The sequence below is a fragment of the Sciurus vulgaris genome (assembly GCF_902686455.1).
Source record: "Sciurus vulgaris genome assembly, chromosome: 7".
Classification (NCBI taxonomy): Eukaryota; Metazoa; Chordata; class Mammalia; order Rodentia; family Sciuridae; genus Sciurus; species Sciurus vulgaris.
The window spans coordinates 29,086,841-29,107,389 of record NC_136467.1 but is presented as its reverse complement, the minus strand read 5'-3'; positions in this window follow the sequence as shown (position 1 = coordinate 29,107,389).

Genomic DNA, 20,549 nt, shown 5'->3' with positions numbered 1-20,549 from the left:
TGGTGTCAAAATGGTCATACTGCCAAAAGTGTTACACAAATTGAATACAATTCCTATTAAAATCCCAATTGCATTGTTCATAGAACTAGGAAAAGCAATCATGAAATTCATTTGAAAAAGAAGAGATCAAGAATAGGCAAAGAAATTCTTAGCAAGAAAACTGAAGCAGGGGACATCAAAATACCAGACCTCAAACTATACTGCAAAGCTATAGTAATAAAAGCAGCAAGGTATTGGCATGAAAACAGACATATAGACCAAAGGTAAAGAATAGAAGACACAGAGAAAAACCCACATAAATACGGTATCTCATACTAGACAAAGGTGCCAAAAACTTTCACTGGGGAAATGATAGCCTATTCAACAAATGGTGCTGCTGGGAAAACTGGAAAACCACATGTAACAAAATGAAACTAAACCCTTATTTCTCACCCTGCACAAAACTCAACTCACCATGGATTAAAGATGTAGGCATTAGAACAGAGACCCTGTGACTACAAGAAGAAAAGTAGGCCCAAATCTTCAACATGTCCACCTAGGTTCTGACTTCCTTAAAAAGACCCCTAAAGTACAGGAAGTTAAATCAAGAATCAATAAATGGGATGGACTTAAACTAAAAATCTTCTCAGCAAAGGAAACAATCAATAATGTGAAGAGAGCCTACTGAGAGAAATCTTTACTATATGCACCTCAGATAAAGCATTAATCTCTAGTATATATAAAGAACTCAAAAAACACCAAAAAACCAAATAACCCAATCAATAAATGGGCTAAGGAACTGAACAGACTTCACAAAAGAAGATAGAGAAGTTGGACATTTTTTCATATATTTGTTGATCGATTGTATGTATGAAAAATTGTTCAACATCTCTAACAATTAGAGAAATGCAAATCAAAACTACTCTAAGTTTTCATCTCACTCCAATCAGAATGGGAATTATCAAGAATACAAGCAACAATGAATGTTGGTGAGGATGTTGGGGGGAAAGCTACACTCATACATTGCTGGTGGGAGTGCAAATTGGTGCAGTCACTCTGGAAAACAATATGGAGATTCCTCAGAAAACTTGGGATGGAACCACCATTTGACCCAGCTATCCTACACCTAGGTTTATACCCAAAGGACTTAAAATCAACATACTACAGTGATACAGCCGCATCAATGTTTATAGCAGCTCAATTCACAATAGCTAAACTATGGAACCAATCTAGATGCCCTTCAACAGATGAATGGATAAAGAAAATGTGGCGTGTATATTTATACAATGGAATATTATCCAGCTTTAAAGAAGAATGAAATTATGACATTTGCAGGTAAATGGATAGAATTAGAGAATACCATGCTAAGTAAAATAAGCCAAACCCAAAAAAGCCAAAGGCCAAATGTTTTCTCTGATATGCAGATGCTAGTGCACAATAAGTGGGGGATAGGGAAGAATCAAGTTATTTTATATTATGTAGAGGGGAGTGAAGGGAGGGGAAGACTACATCTCCAAACTTCTTCCTGATAAACCTTAGTGAACTATGGGGTCTTAAAATGGAATTTTTTTTTTCAATTTAAGTTGGGCAGATAGAAATCAACACTATTTAATAGTTTTTAAATCAGTGGTTTCAGTCATACACATGTTAGCATATGGAAAGGACAGGTATAGGTATAGAGAGAGCAGATTCTAGAGCTTGGCACTTTTAAGTGGAAGATTGTTTCAGTCTTCAGCCTACTATCTTACTGATTTACAGACTGCTCTCTCTGAGAAATGTATTAGAGAGGAAACCAGACACTTGTTTTCAGCTGGTTTTTTATTAAAGGCAAATTACTTAACTGTATTTTTATGGCAGGAGGGAGAAAAAGTGTTAAAATGGTTTCTAATGAAGTCAGATATTTAAATGATGATTAACTAGTGTGTTTTGTAGAGAGTAAAAAAAATAAATGATAAAAATAAATAAATAATAAAATGGAAATTTTTAGACTGTCAGATCACCTTGCAACACTAGAATTTACCCTGGTGATTTTGTTTGATTTAGGAAACTCACAGAAATACTAGGTAAAAAATATATAAATTGTTGAGGTACTTTTTTTAAAATATTTTTTTAGTTGTTGATGGACCTTTATTTTATGAATTTATTTATATGTGGTGCTGAGAATCAAACCCAGTGCCTCACACATACTAGGCAAGTGCTCTACCGAGCCACAACCCCAGGCCCTGAGGTACTTATAATTATAAAAATCGTATTAATCAGGGTTCTCTAGGGGAACAGAATCAACAGGAAGTATGATTATAAAAAAGGGATTTATTAGATTGGCTTACATGACCAGAAGCTGTGTAGTCCACAATGGCCATCTGCAGGCTCAAGAACCAGGAGCTGTGCAGTCCAAGAGGCAGAAGCCCCAGAACAAGAAGCATCAACAGTGTTACCCTCGTTCAAGACCAAGATTTCTGGAAACTACCTGGAGAATCCCTGGCAGAGTCCACTTTAGAAGAGTGAAGAAGTGAGAGTCTGATATCCTCAGACAATCAAAGCAGCAACCAAGAACCTATTTGAGAAGAGTCAAGCTTGCATCTGCATCTGCTTCCTTATTCTTCCAACTTTTATTCCATCCAAGTCACCATCCTATTGAGTAGTGTTGCCCACGGTTAGGGAGGGTATCCTCTTCAGTTCACTATCCTACATTCCAATCATTCCTAAACATGCCCTCATTGACACACCTGGAAGCCCCTTAATCATGGGCATCTCTTAATCCAATCAAGTTGACAATTCAAATTAACCATTACAAGTCCACCTCTTGTCAACTTGATATCCAAACATGACTCTTTACATTGTACTTAATCTCCAAATCAACAAATTAACAGTTCATAATTCCACCTAATATAACTATCCTTCCTACAACCAAAAACATACTAGTCCTCTCCCCAGAATAGAAGAAAACACAGAAACATTATTGATGTTAAATCAATTATAAGTATGCATAAAGAGAGTCTTAACAGAATACAAAATATATATATCCATGGCAATTACAATCCTCATTTCTGTAACTGGTTATGTGGTCATAGTTGGTATTTATGACTACCTTCTTCTACTACCCATTCTGTATTCCCTCTACCTTCAGCAAGCACCTCAGCAGGTCTTGGCTTTTTATCTGGAAGTGTGACCACACCTTCATTCCTGGAGGGTCTGAGACATTTGTCATCCTGCCTGGATTGGGTTGTTATAGTTTCCCTTTGACCTTAAAAACAGGACAGGGTAATAACAAGAGGTGCCCTAAGGGATCTCCTGCACTCCAGGAGTATGCTTTCTTACCTCCATTGTGAGTAACAGTCCAAGGTCCCCTTGGTAATCTGCGTCTACACCCCCACCAGCCCAGTAACTCCCTTTATAGCCTGTGGACTCAGGGGCATGAGGAACCCAAAGTGGTCAGGGGGAAGTCTTAACTTCCAGTTTAATAATACCATCGTTGTATCTCCTGGATGAAGCATTGCTCCTTCTGGAACTAAGATTTCTAGGCCTGCAAGCATAAAGTTGCAGGGACAGGAAGCAAAACTTTCCTAGTGGGTTAATGGGGTAATAGTGAGTGGTAGCATTTCTGCTCCACCCCTTGATTCCTGGACCCATGAATTCTAGCAATAGGAGAAACAGTACCATATAGTGGACGCTGATTTGGAGTATAGATAGCCTTCTGAAGAACCTTTCCCCAGCCCTGCAAGGTATTGTCACCTCTCTGGTGCTGAAACTGCATCTTCAAGAGTCAATTCCATCATTCTATCAAACCAGCTACGTCAGGATGGTGGGGAACATGGTAAGACAAGTGAATTCCATGATCATGAACACAGTGCCTCATTTCTTTGACTGTGAATTGAGTTCCTTGGTCCAAAGCAATGCTGTGTGGAATACAATGACCATGGATAAGGCATTCTGTAAGTCCACAGATGGTTGTTTGGCTGAAGCACGACGTGCAGAAAAAAAGAAAATCCATACCCAGAATAAGTGTCTATTCCAGTAAAGGACAAACTGCTGTCCCTTCCATGATGGAAGTGGTTCAATATAATCAACCTGCCACCAGGTTGCTAGCTGATCTCCCCAGGGAATGATGCCATATTGGGGGCTTAGTGTCAGTCTCTGCTGCTGGCAAATTTTGCACCCAGCAGTGGCCATACCCTAATCAGCCTTTGTGAGTGGAAGTCCATGCTGCTGAGTCCATGCATAACTGCCATCCCTGCCACTATGATGACTTTGTTCATAAGCCCATTGGGCAATGACAGGGTGGCTGGGGAAAGAGGCTGACTGCTATCCACAGATCAGGTCAGCCTATCTGATTATTAAAATTCTCCTCTGCTGAGGTCATATTTGGTGGGCCTTTACATGAGACACAAATATATTCACATCCTTTGCCCCTTCAGAGAAGTCAACCAACATACCTCTTCCCCAAATGTCCTTGTCGCCAATTTTCCAATGATGTTTGTTCTTTCCAGTTCCCTGACCAGATAATGAAACCAGTGCCTACAGCCCATGAGTTGGTGTACAGTTGTACATCTGACCGTTTTTCCTTCCAGGCAAAATGTACAACCAGATACACTTTTTGAAGTTTTGCCCATTGTGAAGACTCTACTCCATCAGTGTCCTTCAGGGTGGTTCCAGAAAGGGGTGGCACCCGCATATCATGCAGAACTATCCATGAACCAGGCCCTACTCTTCCCTTTTTTGTTAATTGATCGTAAGGTACACCCCATGAAGCCATAGGTTTATGCTGAGAGACATAGGTTTATGCTGAGTCCATGCATAACTGCCGTCCCTGCCACTATGATGACTTTGTTCATGAGCCCTTTGGGCAATGACAGGGGTGGCTGGGGAAAGAGGCTGACTGCTATCCATAGATCAGGTCATCCTATCTACATGATTATTAAAGTCCTCCTCTGCTGAGGTCACCTTTTGGTGGGTATTTACAACAGACACAAATATCTTCACATCCTTTTCCCATTCAGAAAGTTCTATCCACATGCCTCTTCCCCAAATGTTCTTGTCACCAATTTTCTAATGATGTTCTTTCCAGTTCTCTGACCAGTTAACCAAACCATTGGCTATGGCCCATAAGTCCATGTATATTCACAAAATCTGGCCATTTTTACTTCCAGGCAAAATGTACAACCAGTTGCACTGCCCAAGTTCTACCCATTGTGAAGATTCCCTTCACCACTGTCCTTCAGGGTTGTTCCAGAAACGGGCAGCAGTGTGTAGCTGTTCACTTCCAAGTTGTACCTGCATATCGTACGGAACCATCTGTGAACCAGGCCCTAGTCTTCTCTTCCTTTGTTAATTCATCATAAGGTACACCCCATGAAGACATAGGTTCATGCTGAGGGACAGAAAGTACTGCAGCTAGAGTAGAAACCATGGGCATTTGGGTCACTTCTTCATGCAACCTACGTGTACCTTTAGTCCTACCTGTGCCTGATCAAGTATGTACCACTTCCAGTTGACCATGGAGTGCTGTTGTGCTCATCCAACTTTATGGCTTGGTTGGTCAGATAACACCCAGTTCATAATGGGCAGTTAGTCACATAGTAACCTGATGGCCCATGGTCAAGCATTCAGTTTCCACTAAGGTCCAGTAGCAGGCCCAGAGTGGTTTCTCAAAGGGAGAGTAGTTGTCTGAAGATGATGGCAAGACCTTGCTCCAAAATCCCAATGGCCTCCTCTTGGATTCATGGCCATGAGCTTAGCATAAATAGCCTTTACAATGTTCAGGTATGTTCCTACTATCCCTATTTTTTCTAGTGTTTTGAGCATGAAGGGGTGTGTCAATTGAAATAACCATATGATTCTTATCCTTAAGTCTATTGACATTCATGTATGGGGGCCTGCCAAAGGCTCCAGACTGCATCCAGATCTGCCACTGACATTTCAAGTACCATTGGGTCTGCTGGGTCATATGGCCCTAGTGGCAGAACAGCCTACACAGCAACTTGGACTTCTTGCAGAGCCTTCTACTGTTCTGGACCCCACTCAAAACAAGAAGTTTTTCTACTCACTTGGTAGATGGGCCAAAGTAACACACCAAAGTGAGAACTGTGCAGCCTCAAAAATCCATATAGGCCCATCAGACATTGTGGTTCTTTCTTATTTGTAGAAGGGGCAGATGAAACAACTTATCCCTTACCTTAAAAGGGATATCTTGGAAGTCCCCACAACACTGGACTCCTAGAAACTTTACTGAAGTTGAAGGCCCCTGAATTTTAGTGGAATTTATTTCCCATCCTCTGCTATGCAAATGCTCCACTAGCAAGTTCAAAGTTGTTGCTACCTCCTGCTCAGTTGGTCCAATCAACATAATGGACCAGTGTAATACCTTGTGAGAGAGAAAGATGATCACGATCTCTATGAACTAAGCTGTGACACAGTGACATACCCCTGAGGAAGGACAGTGAAGGTATATTGCTGACATTGCCAGCTGAAAGCAAATTGTTTCGGGTGGTCCTTATGCACTTGGATGGAGAAAGAAGCATTTGCCAAATCAATAGCCTCACACCAGGTACCAGTAGATGTATTCATCTGTTCAAGCAAAGTAACCACATCTGGTACAGCAGCTGAAATTGGATTCACCACCTGATTAAGCTTATGATATTCAACTGTCATTCTTCAAGACATCTCTCTTGTGCATGGCCAAATAGGAGAGTTAAATGGGCATGTTGTGGGAATCACCATCCCTGCATTCTTTAAGTCCTTGATGATGGCACTGATCTCTGCCATCCCTCCAGGGTTGAGGTATTGCTTTGATTCACTATTTTCCCAGGTATAGGCAATGCCAGAGGCTTCCATTTGGCCTTTCCCACCATAATATCCCTCACTCCACAGGTTAGGGAGCCAGTGTGGGAGTTTTGCCAAGTGCTAAGTATATCTATCCCTATTACACATTCCAGGACTGGAGAAATAACCCCAGGATGCATTCAGGGACCCACTGGACCCACTGTTTGTCAGACTTTGACCACAACTCCATTGATCACCTGACCTCCATAAGCTCCTACTTTTACTGGAGGACTGCAATGACATTTCCAGTCTCCTGGGATCAATGTCAGTTCAGAGCCTGTATCTAGTAGTCCCTGAAAAGTCTGATCATTGTCTTTTCCCCAATGCACAGTTACCCTAGTAAAAGGTCTTAGGTCCCTTTGGGGAAGGATTGGAGAAAGATTAACAGTAAAGATTTTTGATACTATACCAGGGTCCTTCCTCAAGGGGACCTGGCCTCCCTTTCATTCAAGGTGTTCTGGATCAGTAAATTGACTCCAAACTGGGAAGTGGTTGAGGGGCCATGATTCTCTGCTCTTTTATGATCTAGGGCAGACTTTTGTATATTTGCCCTGGAATTTTTCTCCTTATATAAGAATTTGGTGGGTTTCCCATCTATTTGGCTTCTAGAAACACCATGATTAATTAACCAGTGCCAGAGATCTACACTAGACAGAACACTGTGTCCATTTCTTCCCCTTTGCTGTCCATTATGGTAACTATGACTGTCCTTTCTTTGGTGATTGAGGGCTGCCACTTGGTCTCTTCCTCTCCCAGATCCAATCTTTCCCATTGCATTTAAATCTTCCAATTGATTGAACACAGTTTTCACAGTAAGGTCTGGCATTCAGAGAGCAATGACAGAGCTCTTCAAGGATGCTGATGCTCCCCTCACAAATTTGTTTCTTATAGTTTTGGTTAAGTTCTCATCTTCTGGACCCTACCCCCCAAGCATGGAGGAGAATGTCATACATGACAGATCCACTCCAGCATTACAATCTCTCTGAGCCTCTGAATTCCCTCATCAACAGTAAACTAAGGAATGCCAGGCATTTTTCGGTTCATTTATAGTAGGCCATCTTTGGACCCATACTTCAGTCAACCAGCCAAACAATTAGTACCTTTTTTAACACTGTGATCTCTGCTTAATGGACCAATATCAACATGTTTAGCCTGATCTATCTAAGTTTATGTTCCTTCCACCATTATCCCACACTCTAAAATCCCTTCCCACACATGTTCCCCAGACCTCTGCTTCTGTGATTTAGGAAACTCAAGAAGTTCCTTTGGAGAGTAGTGTGTCCCCTCATGGGTCCCACTCTGTGTCTCTCTTCTAGGGACCTGCTTAGATTTAGATCTATTTACAAGCCTGGAGGCAAAAGTGGGTGTTGAGGGTGGGTTCTGAGTATTATTAACATCTTCATGCTGAGTAATGGAATCACAGGTTTTTACTGTTTCCATAAGCAAGGCAGGATTAACTGTCTCCAGGGAGGGTGGAGAAGCCAATGCCACAGAGGGTCGGGGTAAGGATGCCTCAGTCATGACTAAGGGAGGGGACTCAACAACTTCTGGCAAAATGAACTCATCATAATATGGAAGTTCAACTTCCCCAGCCCCTTCAGGCTCCTCCCATACATCACCATCCCAACTTGCAGAATCCCATTTTTTCTAAGCAGTTTCTCTCACTTTAACTGCAGACAACTTCAGAGGCTGCGAGTTATACTTTTGTCTTAATTCAGACTATTGCAGGATAAGGGTTTGTGTTTGGTTTTCAGCAACCTCAGTGCTATGATGACAAGAGAGAAGAGTCTCCTTCAGAACACAGCAGCTTTCAGATCAGTTATGCACATCTGCAGCTGAGAAACTGAACTTATGAGCTCATCATTCTCCTTCATTACTTTGTCCAGTGAAGCCAGAAGAAACCAACCAACATCATCATATTTTTAGTTTTCCAAAATTGTTCAAAGATATCATGTATAGAGTCACTAAATGGCGTGCTTTTAAAAAGTGGTTAATTGGGAGCATCAAAATGCATTTACTTTAGGAATCTCTTTAAACAGTTCACACCATGGATTTTCAGTGCTCTCCATAGTACCAGTAGGAGAGACTTTAACAACTTTAGGTCTAACCAATTTAGATAGCCAATTCCAGGAACCATAAAACCAACTAAGGAAATTCATCCTTACAGTTCTGTTTCTCCAGAGCCACTCCTGGAACCATTTTCTGTATTAGTCAGTGTTCTCTAGAGGAACAGAATCAACAGGAAGTATGATTATAAAAAGGGACTTTATAGTCCACAATGGTCATCTGCAGGCTCAAGAACCAATAGCTGTGCAGTCCAAGAGGCGGAAACCCTAGAACAAGAAGGATCAACAGTGCTACTCTCATCCAAGACCAAGGTTTCTGGAAACTACCTGGAGAATCACTGGCAGAATTCGCTTTGGAAAAAGGAGCAAGAGTCTGATATTCTCAGACAATCAAAGCAGCAATCAAGAACCCATTCAAGAAAAGTCAAGCTTGCATCTGCATCTGCTTCCTTATTCTTCCAACTTTTATTCCATTCAAGTCACCATCCTATTGAGTATGCTGCCCATGCTTAGGGAGGGTCTCCTCTTCAATTCACTATCCCACATTCCAATCATTCCTAAACATGCCCTCAACACACTTGGAAGCCTCTTAATCATGGGCATCTCTTAATCCAATCAAGTTGACAATTCAAATTAACCATTACAAAAAGAGAAACTGCAGATGGGCATGGTGGGGCATGTCTGTAATCGCAGTAACTCAGGAGGCAGAGGCAGCAGGATCACAAGTCCAAAGCAAACCTCAGCAACTTAGTGAGGCCTTAGGCAACTCAGTAAGACCCTGTGATTAAATAAAATGTTAAAAAAAGGCTGGGGATGTGCCTCAGTGGTCAAGAAGCCCTGAATTTAATCCCTGGCATGGAAAAAAAAAAGAAGTTTCACTATGGAAATAAAAAGAGACAAGAGTAGCTGAATGAAATGAACACACCTCTGGAATCTTGTATGCTGCAAAACAGGCAACCTGTCCAGTGTCCTGCTGCAGAAAGAGGACATTGAGAAAAGTTAGTTATTTTTTATACCACTTCCTTGAATGAGCCTATGGTGAGGGAATAAATACAGGCAGTTCCAATTTACTTGAAAATATCTGTGGACCTGATACCATACATTATTTGGACCTTGTAGGACAAGTTTGTATAGTATGTCATAGAAACTATTGTTGCTGTTATAGTGCATTTATTATTGGTGGGAGCCCAGGTCAGTGCAGAAGGCAGACCAGCCCAGGGCATGGAATTCATGTAGTTGGGTGCTCATAGGTCTCCAACTGATCTCTGTTAATGTCTCAGAGTGAAGCTGGGACTAGGCCAGAAAGAAAATGAATTTGCAAATATAAAGGTCACCTGAATTTCAGGCAGAGTGGCCCTAAACTGTTAGTTTAAACTCTCTTGTGATTTGTCTTTGACTGACTATGTAACTTGGAATAAGCCTCATCTTGCAAGAATAAGAAATTGAGGGGAAACTTCTGGGAGACAGGGGTCACAAGAACGGCTTCACCTGATTGGAAGAACAATGGAAAAAAAGAGAAATCCTGAAGAGAAAGTTTCAATCTCCACAGGTTTCTAGAGCTTTTGTATGATTTTTGTTGCATTGATTTCTATTTTCATTCCATTGGGATCTAATAAGATGCAAAGAATTATATCAATTTTTATATTTGTTAAGAATTGCTTTGTGGCCTAAAATACGTTCTATTTTGGAGAATGTTCCATGAGCCACTGAAAAGAAGGTGTATTCAGCTCTTGTTGTAGGAAATATTCTATAGATGTCTGCTAAGTCCATTTGATTTATAATATTTTCCAGGTCCAAAGAGTCTTTACCAAGTTTATGTCAAGATAACCTATATAATGATAGGAGAGTTGTGCTGCAATCTCCCAGTACTATTGTACTGGGGTCAATCTGAGATTTCTATTTGTGTAGTGTCTCTTTTATGTAATTAGTTGCACCCACTGTTGGGGAATAAACATTAGTAAGTTTTATATCTTCTTGTTATATTTTTCCCTTTACCAGTATAAATTGACCTTTGTCTCTTCGGATTGTTTTTGGTTTCAAGTCTGTTTGTCAGATATTAGAGTAACTACTCCTAATTCTTTGGGGTCTCCATTCATATCATATATCATTTTTTATTATCTTAATTTCAGTTTGTGACTGTCTTTTCATATCATGTTCATCTCTTGCAAACAACATATGATTGGATCATTTTTAATCCATTCTGCCAGTCTGTGTCTTTTAATTGGAGAACTAAGGACATTTATCTTAAATGTTATTATAGAGTCTTATTATGCATTCCTTCCTACCATTTTTATTTATTCCTAATGATTAATTTGATTCTGTTTGTCATTTGCTTATCTGCCCTTCATATGAGATTTGTTCATTTGTGATCTTTGAGGTTTTGTTTTTCACTTCTTCTATATGAAGTACTTCTTTAACTGTCTTCTGTATTGCTGCTTTAGTAGTCACATATTCTTTTAGTTTCTTGGAAGGCTTTTATTTCTGTATTGATTTTGAAGTTTATCTTTGCGGGATATATCAATTTTTGTTGACAGTTATTTTCTTTCAGTGCTTGGAACACATCATTCCAAGTCATCCTGCCTTCTGGAGTTTGTGCTGAGAAATTGGAAGTGATTATGTTTGGCTTGATAGAGTTAAATTTTTTCAAACCCATTTAATCTTTGAGGCTTGCTTTTAAGTTCAGTTGTGTGGGACTAGATTGACTTCACACTAGTTTTTCCCCGAACCAAGATATTCCTTTCCTAAGAAAGTTGTGGTATGTATCAATGGAATCCATGGTAACCTCCCATTTGTGTCATAAAAAGTTTTCTTAAATATTGAAAAGAAATGGACAAAGAAGATGGTGTGAGCAGGGGAGAACTTTGCAGTATGTTAGTGCTAAACACACAAGCACCATCTTATCCTATCAAACTCTATTAAGACCAGCACTTTCTGTACTGCAAAGATGAAGATAAACTTTACACACAGGGTCAAGGTAACTGTATCTGGGAACAGAAATTCAAATCATGAAGAAGAAAAGTGACATGGGAAGCCAAGCCTAGACTTTGCTTTATTTTTATTTTTTATTTTTATTTTTTGATTTCAAGGATCAAATGTTAGGGTGTGTAAACCCTAAGCCATGTTATAAACTTCATTGATTAATCGAGACAGGGTCTTCCTAAGTGTCTCAGGACATTGTTACTTGCTCAGGTTAGTCTTGAAATTGCCTCAGCCTCCTGAGGCACTGCATTGACAGGTATGGGTCAACATGCCAAACTCAGTCCTTGGATTAAAGTCAAACTCATGGATGTGCAGGTAACAACACAACTCAGTTCTTGGAAGAATTTGAAAAGGTCAGCTTTTGCCTTCATAATCAGAAAATTTGGTACTTTGCTTGAAGGATCTGGTCTACATTTTTACAGTTCATTTGGAAAAGAAGGCAAAGAAGATATCTATAGGTGAAAGTTTGCTTAATTTACTACTTTATTGTACATAATTTAAAATAACTTTAATATTTATTAAGTGGCATTATTCTGTAAGATTAACTATTCATTTTTTTCTCTTTATCTGTATGTGTCCATTTAAGTACCAGTAAGGCAAAAACAGAATATTTTTCTCATTATACTAAAGAAAAACTGACTAAAGTCAGTACTGAGTGGTGAGATCTTTATCAAAGTATACCTAAAAATATGAAGGATCCTTTGGAATTAGGTAACAGTTACAGGATGGAAGAGTATGGGGTTTTAGGCAAGAAAAATTTTGGAATGCTGTAAGCAGAAAGATTTAGGCAATTCTGATGAAGGCACAAATGGTGAAAAGATTAACTGAAATCTTGAATTTCTTAGATTTCATAAATGGTTTTGATCAAAATTCTTCATTAAGCTTCATTATAGCTTAATGAAGGAAGAAATGAAGAAAAAGGGTATAATATTATCATAGAATATAACTTGAGAAAAAAAGGTTAGTGTGGATAAAGTGAGGCTTGTTCTAAATGGAAAGGCCCTAAGTAAAAGACCTCAAAGGCCTCAGAAATGTTTAATCCTTCCAATCCCATCAGAAACCTAGGGAATACTGTGGGCAGACTTATTGCAGGGAAGTGTCGTAGGGTCCACTCCATAGTCTCCTGGCTCAGAATTTGTTCCCCTTCCTCACAGTGAGAATCCTTTGGGTTGTCTGTACCTTAATTTCACTAAATTAGAACTGTCTCAAGACTTATCACCCAAGAATATCATTAAAATATTATTAATATTAAAATATTAATAGAATTACATTAAATCTGTATAATGCTTTGGGCTGTATGACAAACTTGATAATATTAATTCTTCCTACCCAAGAAATGACATCATTCTCAATGGAGAAAAATTGAAAGTATTCTCTCTAAAAACTGGAACGAGACAGGGATGCCCTCTTTCACCACTTCTATTCAACATAGTCCTTGTGATCCTAGCCAAAGCAATTAGACAAAAGAAAGAAACCAAAGGAATACAAATAGGAAAAGAATAATTCAAATTAATCCTATTTGATGATGACATTATTCTACATTTAGAAGACCCAGAAAACTTCTGAAACTTCTAAAACTCATTAAAAAATTCATCAAAGTAGCAAGATATAAAAGTAACACCCATGTATCAATTGTGTTCTTATGCACCAACGATGAATCAGCTACAGGAGGAACCAGGTAAACTGTTCCATTCACAATAACCTCAAAAAAAAAAAAAAAAAAAAAAAAAAAAAAAAAAAAAAAACTTTGAGAATGAGTCTAACAAAAAAGACCTCTACAATGAAAATTACAGAATGTTAGGGCAGTTCAGGGCAGCTGGATGGGGGCAGGGCATCAAGCAGCTTGTGTTCAGGCAAATACCAAATATAGCTTATTATTACTACATAACACACAACTGCAGCAATTCCTATCGTTTCCGAGTCTCATTACACCCTCCCCCTCCTTACTCAGGCCAAACTTCCTCCTCTTCTCCTCTTACAGCTACAGCTCCCCCCTCTTCTCCCCCCCCCCCCCCCAAAAGGCCTGAACATAAGGCACCTGTGACCATTTCTCTGTTCAGCCACAGTAATTGTCCAAATCAGTGAGGACTTGAAAACCAAAGGTTCCCCCTGGTGGCCATTTTGAGCCATTGTCTAACACATACCGGGGCCAGGCCACAATGGAGTAAAAGACCAGCTGCTTATGGCGTAAGTCTTGGGTGAGTCCTAATTTAGTGAAATTAAGGTACAGACAGCCCAAAGGAGTCTTGGGGCCTAGGGAGGACCTGGTGTTTCCCATGGCCTTTCAGTGAACAGGAGCAGAATGAGGTGTCCCAAATTCTGATTGTGTTCACCCGAGGAATGGAAAGTGGGTGAGCCGAGGTCAGACATCTCCTCGGCCTATGGGAACCCAGAATGAAAAAAGAAGGGGATAGCCAGAGGCTGGGACATCTCCACAGTCGACTGGGGCCCAAACAGAATGGACAGGGTCTGTGGCTCCCCACAACTTACAGACAGACCTCCATAACACAGAGAGCAACCAGAAGGCCAAAGGAGATGCAAGGGAGCTTACCCCACTTCTGTGGACCTGGATGAAGAGAAAAAGACCTATGCAGGAGTCTCCTGTTTCATTCAAGGGAGACCTCTCCTTCAGGGTTGAAGTCCAAGGACCCTCCCAGGCTTCAGCACCAAGTGTAAGATTAGACCGGGGTAACCTGATCAGACAAGGGTAACCAGAGAACAGGCAGGCCAGGAATAAATCAAAAAGAGAAACTTTATTGGGATGGCTCTTGGGCAAGTTTTGCCAATTCTACAGAATGGCGGCCAGAGAAGTCGCACGGGGCCCCAATGGGGCAGTGTTTTTACACCCACCCATTCTCTCCCTGTCACGAGCAGTGAATAAGAGAGGAACCAAGTTTGGTTCCAACAAGTGGATTTTATTTATGCAATGCACACTCAATTTAACATTCCTGATAATAGCAAATCACAAATACATTGAAGATTCACTCCCTTGCTCACCTAGAGTCCAGTCCCCATGGACTTACTCAGTGCAATGTCCCTTATCCAAGAAGTCAGTCAGCAAGACCGAGGGGATTCTTCTCAGTTGTAACCTCTCTCAGCATCTCAGATGTCTTTGGCTGGCCTTGGGTGTCCAATAAGCTGGAGGCTGGGTGGCAGTCATCGCCACGGGAGAGGTGGTCAGTCGTCTGGCCTCGGTGACAATGGTTGATCAGCAATCAGTGATAGAGTGGACAGCAGCCAGGGCAGTCAAGAGACAGAGCGACATGGAGTCCTCTGGTCACGGTGCTTCTGACGTTTGCTCCAAAAGTCCAGGGGTTTAAGTAGTGATTTTCAGCCCAGTCATGCTCTGGTCTTCATTGATAAAGACCAGAACATGACTATATGAGGAGCCCAACTCAAATCATAGATAAAGTTGGCATTGTTCAGGAGTGTCATCCTGCCACACAGCAAGTTTGTCACCAGGTGCCTTTATTTTAGTTTTACAAGTTCAGGTAAATACCAAATATAGCTTATTATTACTACATAACACACAACTGCAGCAACTCCTATCGTTTCCGTGTCTCATTACACCCTCCCCCTCCTTACTCAGGCCAAACTTCCCCCTCTTCTCCTCTTACAGCTGCAGCTCACCCCCTTCTCCTCCCCACCCCTTGCTTCTTCTCCACCACCCAAGCTGCTCCAGGGCCCACCCACTTCTGCTCCTGCCCCCTCTTCCCCTCTTCTCCCCAGGAAGACCCCTCCTCCTCCCAATCGCTCTCCTCTCCTGTTAGCGCTCACACCCAGTCTCATCAGGTCCCTCCACCATCCAACTTGGCACTCCTTTGTCCTCTCCAGGAGGTAGCCCATTTGGAGGACATTGCTGGAGTCCACATCCCATGCTCACTTCAGGATCTTTCCCGGATTGAAAAGCGCCTAGGGTCTTTCTCTCAGCAGAGAGAATTTATTAAGGAATTTGGGTATCTTTCTCAGGCTTATGATTTCACCTGGCATGACATTTATGTCGTTCTTTCCTCCATTCTCACCCCTGACGAACAGACCTGCATCCAGCAGGCAGTGTTGGGAGCTATGCCATGTGGACGGTGCTGCTGTGTGGACGGTGCTGGGATGGCGCCTGGCAGCTAGCCAGAGGTTGCTTTGATCACATCAGCAGTGAGGAGGTTGATTAACATAAGCACACTCAGGTGATTTATCATTGGCCGAATTCAATTAAGTCCACGCACACAACGCGTGCACAGGTGTTCCCGAGTGCTCCTGCTCGTGCTTGCTCGCTTTAACCTTTGCCGTGATAGGGCAGCTGGCTCCTCTCCTGATCTCAACTAGCATGGCCCCGCCCTCTGCCTCCTGGAGGGAATATAAGTGGGCAGTAGGCAGAAGGCAAGGAGCAGCAGTTAGCAGAGAGAAGCAGCAGCAGTAAGCAGAAGCAGCAGCAATAAGAAGCAGCAGCTAGGAGAAGCAGCTAGCAGAGAGAAGCAGGCAGTGGCAGAAGGCAGATTGTAGAGCGGAGAATTGAGAACACAGCTCTAGGTCATAGATCACAGATAGATAGCACCTAGTTCACAGGTGCTTCTTCTTCTTCTAAGAAGAAGCAACAGAACTTTAAGAAGAAATAGATCTCTGATAAGCATAGAAGCCTTTCTTTCTCTAAACTTTCTCTATAAGCAAAGCCTATCTTTCAAAGTTTCTCTTCCTCTAAGCAGTTTCTCTTCCTCTAAGCAAAGTTTCTCTTCCTCTAAGCAAAGTCTCTCTTCCTGATAAGCAAAATTTCTCTTCCTCTAAGCAAAGCCTATCTTTCTGTCAAAGTCTCTCTTTCTCTATAAATTAGTGAATATAGGAAAAGTAGTTTATTTCCAGTCCACCTCTGATAAATACCCGCGCAATTATTGACGTAGGCGGCAACAAGGCAGCACAAGAACATGCCAACCAAGTTCACCTGGCGTACATAACCCTACCCACAGGAGCAGCAGCAGTCCCAATAACCAAACCAGGTTAGGAATACCAAGAACACCAACAGGGTCACCACCATTGTGCCCGTATGATCCAATACCTCATAGCGGGCACACAGGCAGTGTGCAGCAAAGTGGTTAACTTTAATAAGTTGAGGGAAATAACCCAGTATCCAGATGGAAATCTGGCCTTATCCCTTAATCGTCTCACAGAGGCCCTTACCAAGTATACTAACTGGACCCTAAGTCTCCCTCTGGCGTGGCAGTGCTAACAATCCACTTTATTTCTCAATCAGCTTCTGACATCAGAAAAAAGCTCAAACAAGCTGAGGAGGGCCCTCAACCCCCTATCTGAGACCTGGTAAAAGTGGCCTTTAAAGTCTATAATGCCCAAGAAGAATCAGCCGAATTGGTCAGGCAGGCTCATTTACAGAAAGAGGTGACACTCCAATCCCAAACCTTGGTAGCTGCCCAGCAGCCTGCAGCTCCAGAGAGAATTTCAAAGGGGGACCGGCAATCCTTTCCGCCAGGGGCTTGCTTCAAGTGTAGTCACAAAGGTCATTGGGCCTGTCTGTGCCCGAACCCATGGCCCCCCTCCAGGCTGAGTCACATCTGCAAACAAGCAGGACACTGGAAGAGCGACTGCCCAATGTTTGGCCCTCCCTAGTGCCTCCACACCATGGTATGGCCAGTCAGGCAGTCCCTTCCCTTGAGCTGTTGGGATTCATGGAAGACTGGAGGAGCCCAGACTGGAGGACCCCATCACCCTTGTCCAGCCCAGGGTAACACTCCAGGGAGTGGGTAAGCCTATAACTTTTTTTGTGGACATGGGGGTTACCTATTCTGTCTTGCCCACCCACTCGGGACCTTTGTTTCCTTCCCAGGTCTCCATTATGGGTATTGATGGGACACACTCCTTCCCAAAAAAGACAGCAAAGTTAGCTTATAACTAGAGGGACACCCTTTCACACACTCTTTCCTGGTCATCCCCTCCTGCCCAGTTCCCCTCATTGGCAAGGATGTTCTCCAACTCCTAGGGGCTACCCTACAACTTCTACCCAGGGACCCTACTACACACCTCCTCCTACCTCTGAGCCTTACACTCTCTAGGATTCCTACACCACCTACTCTACTGCTGCCCCCAGACCTAGTCGACCCCCTGTCTGGGACATCTCCACGCTGATCACAGCTTCCCTCCACAAGCCAGTCCTTGTCCAACTGAAACCTCAGACTAAATTTCCTTCATGTCCTCAGTTTCCTATTTCCCATGCTCACAGAGAAGGACTTAAACCCACTATAGACTGGTTGCTTAACCAGAGACACCTCATTCCTACTGATTGCCCCTGCAATACCCCCATCTTGCAGTATGCAAGCCTCGGGGCCCTACTGCTTGGTCCAAGACCTCCACCTAATTAACAAGTTGGTCATTCCCATCCGTCCTGTGGTTCTTAAGCCTTACACCCTCCTTTCTCACATTCCCCCTTCTACCTCTCACTTCACAATCTTGGACCGAAAGGATGCTTTCTTTACAATTCCTCTCCACCCTGACTATTATTACCTCTTTGCCTTCACATGGGAGGATCCTACGTGCTTTAGGTCTCAACAGCTAACATGGACAATCTTACCCCAAGGCTTCCGAGACAGTCCTCATCTCTTTGGACAAGCCCTGGCTCAGGATTTGGTCACTTGTGACTTGGGAGACAGTGCTCTTCTGCAACATGTGGATGACCTCCTCTTGTGCAGCTCATCCCTTCAGACCTCCGAGGCTCACACTGCCCAACATCTTAACTTTCTATGATCCCAGGGCTATTGGGTCTCCCAACCAAAGCCCAACTTTCCACCTCTTCAGTTACATATTTGGACATACTCCTCACTCCTACCTCTAAGAGCCTCACTACAGACAGAATCCAAACTGTCTGGGACCTACTGCCACCCAAAACAGCAGATTACATTCTCTCCTTTCTGGGTTTGACTGCCTTCTTCAGGTATTGGGTCCCCAACTTTGCTCTTCTTGCCAAACCCTTGTACCAGGCAGTGAAGGAGATCCATCATGGACCCCTCATCTCCCCCAATTTAGTGACTAACTCTTTTCACAAGATCAGAGATGCTCTCATATCTTCTCCCCCTCTCTCTCTCCCTAACCCTAATGATCTTTCTGTCTCTTTACAGATGAAAGACAGGGTTTGCCACTGGTCTCCTCGCTCAACTAACTGGGCCATCCTACAGACTGGTGGGCTACCTTTATAAGCAACTTAATTCTACACTTCTCCTGCTGTCCGCACCCCCTTCAACCGTTAGCCATTCCTGCCCACAGGTGCTGGAGGCCCTACGTTCATCCTGGGCAGACCTCGCTGATTACCCACTCCCCTCACCCGACCTAACCATTTGTTTTTTTTATGTAATACTTTTTATTTAACTTCAAAAACATTTCAGCATTCTGAATATACCAAAAATAACATAAGGTTGCACATTGTATTTAAGTACAGAAGGTTCTTGAACTTTCACTGATGCAGTGACTCTTTGCTGCCAAGGAAGAGTTCTACAGTTTGTTTGAAAACCAAGTTTAAAATCTACTACTGTACTTAAATAAAAAGAAATCAAAAACTTCTCATGCCAGTTGACCCCCCTTTCCACAACTAAGGAAGGCAGCAGACTGTTGTATCACCATGTACAAAAACAAGACACTTTACAAATTTTAAAACGTATCAGAAACATCTTCAAATGCCTTGTCACACCAACAGCAAAGTGCAGAGGGTGAGGAGAACACGAGAGTGCCTTTGCATTTTTGTAAAATTTATTTTTATTGTAAACAAATGGGATACATGTTGTTTCTGTTTGTATGGAGTAACAGCATACCATTTGTGTAATCCTACATTTACATAGGTAATGATGTTTGATTCATTCTGTTATTGTTTCCTCCCCCCACCCCTCCCACCCCTCTTTTATCTCTATAGAGTCCCTCCTCCCTCCATTCTTGCCCCCCTCCCACCCCCCACTATGTGTCATAATCCTCTTATCAATGAGATCATTCGTCTTTTTGTTTTTTGAGATTGGCTTATCTCACATAGCGTGTTATCTCCAATTTCATCCATTTGCCAGCAAATGCCAGAATTTTATTATTCTTTCTAGCTGAGTAATATTCCATTGTATATATATACCACAGTTTCTTTATCCATTCATCAATTGAAGGACATCTAGGTTGGTTCCACAGTCTGGGTATTGTGAATTGAGCAGCTATGAACATTGTTATGGCTGTATCTCTGTAGTATGCTGATTTTAAGTCCTTTGGGTATAGGCCGAGGAGTAGGATAGCTGGGTCAAATAGTGGGTCCATTCCAAGTTTTCTAAGAAATCTCCACACTGCTTTCCAGAGTGGCTGCACTAATTTGCAGCCCCACCTGCAATGTATGAGTGTACCTTTTTCCCCACATCCTCGAAAACACCTATTGTAGCTTGTATTCTTGATAATCACCATTCTAATTGGGGTGAGATGAAATCTTAGGGTAGCTTTGATTTGCATTTCTCTTATTACTAAAGATGTTGAACATTTTTTCATATATCTGTTGATTGCTTGTACATCTTCTTCTGTGAAGTGTCTGTTCATTTCCTTAGCCCATTTGTTGATTGGGTTATTTGTATTCTTGGTGTAGAGTTTTTTGAGTTCTTTATATATTCTGGAATTTAGTGCTCTATCTGAAGTATGAATGGCAAAGATATTCTCCTACTCTGTAGGCTCTCTCTTTGCATTGCTGACAGTTTCCTT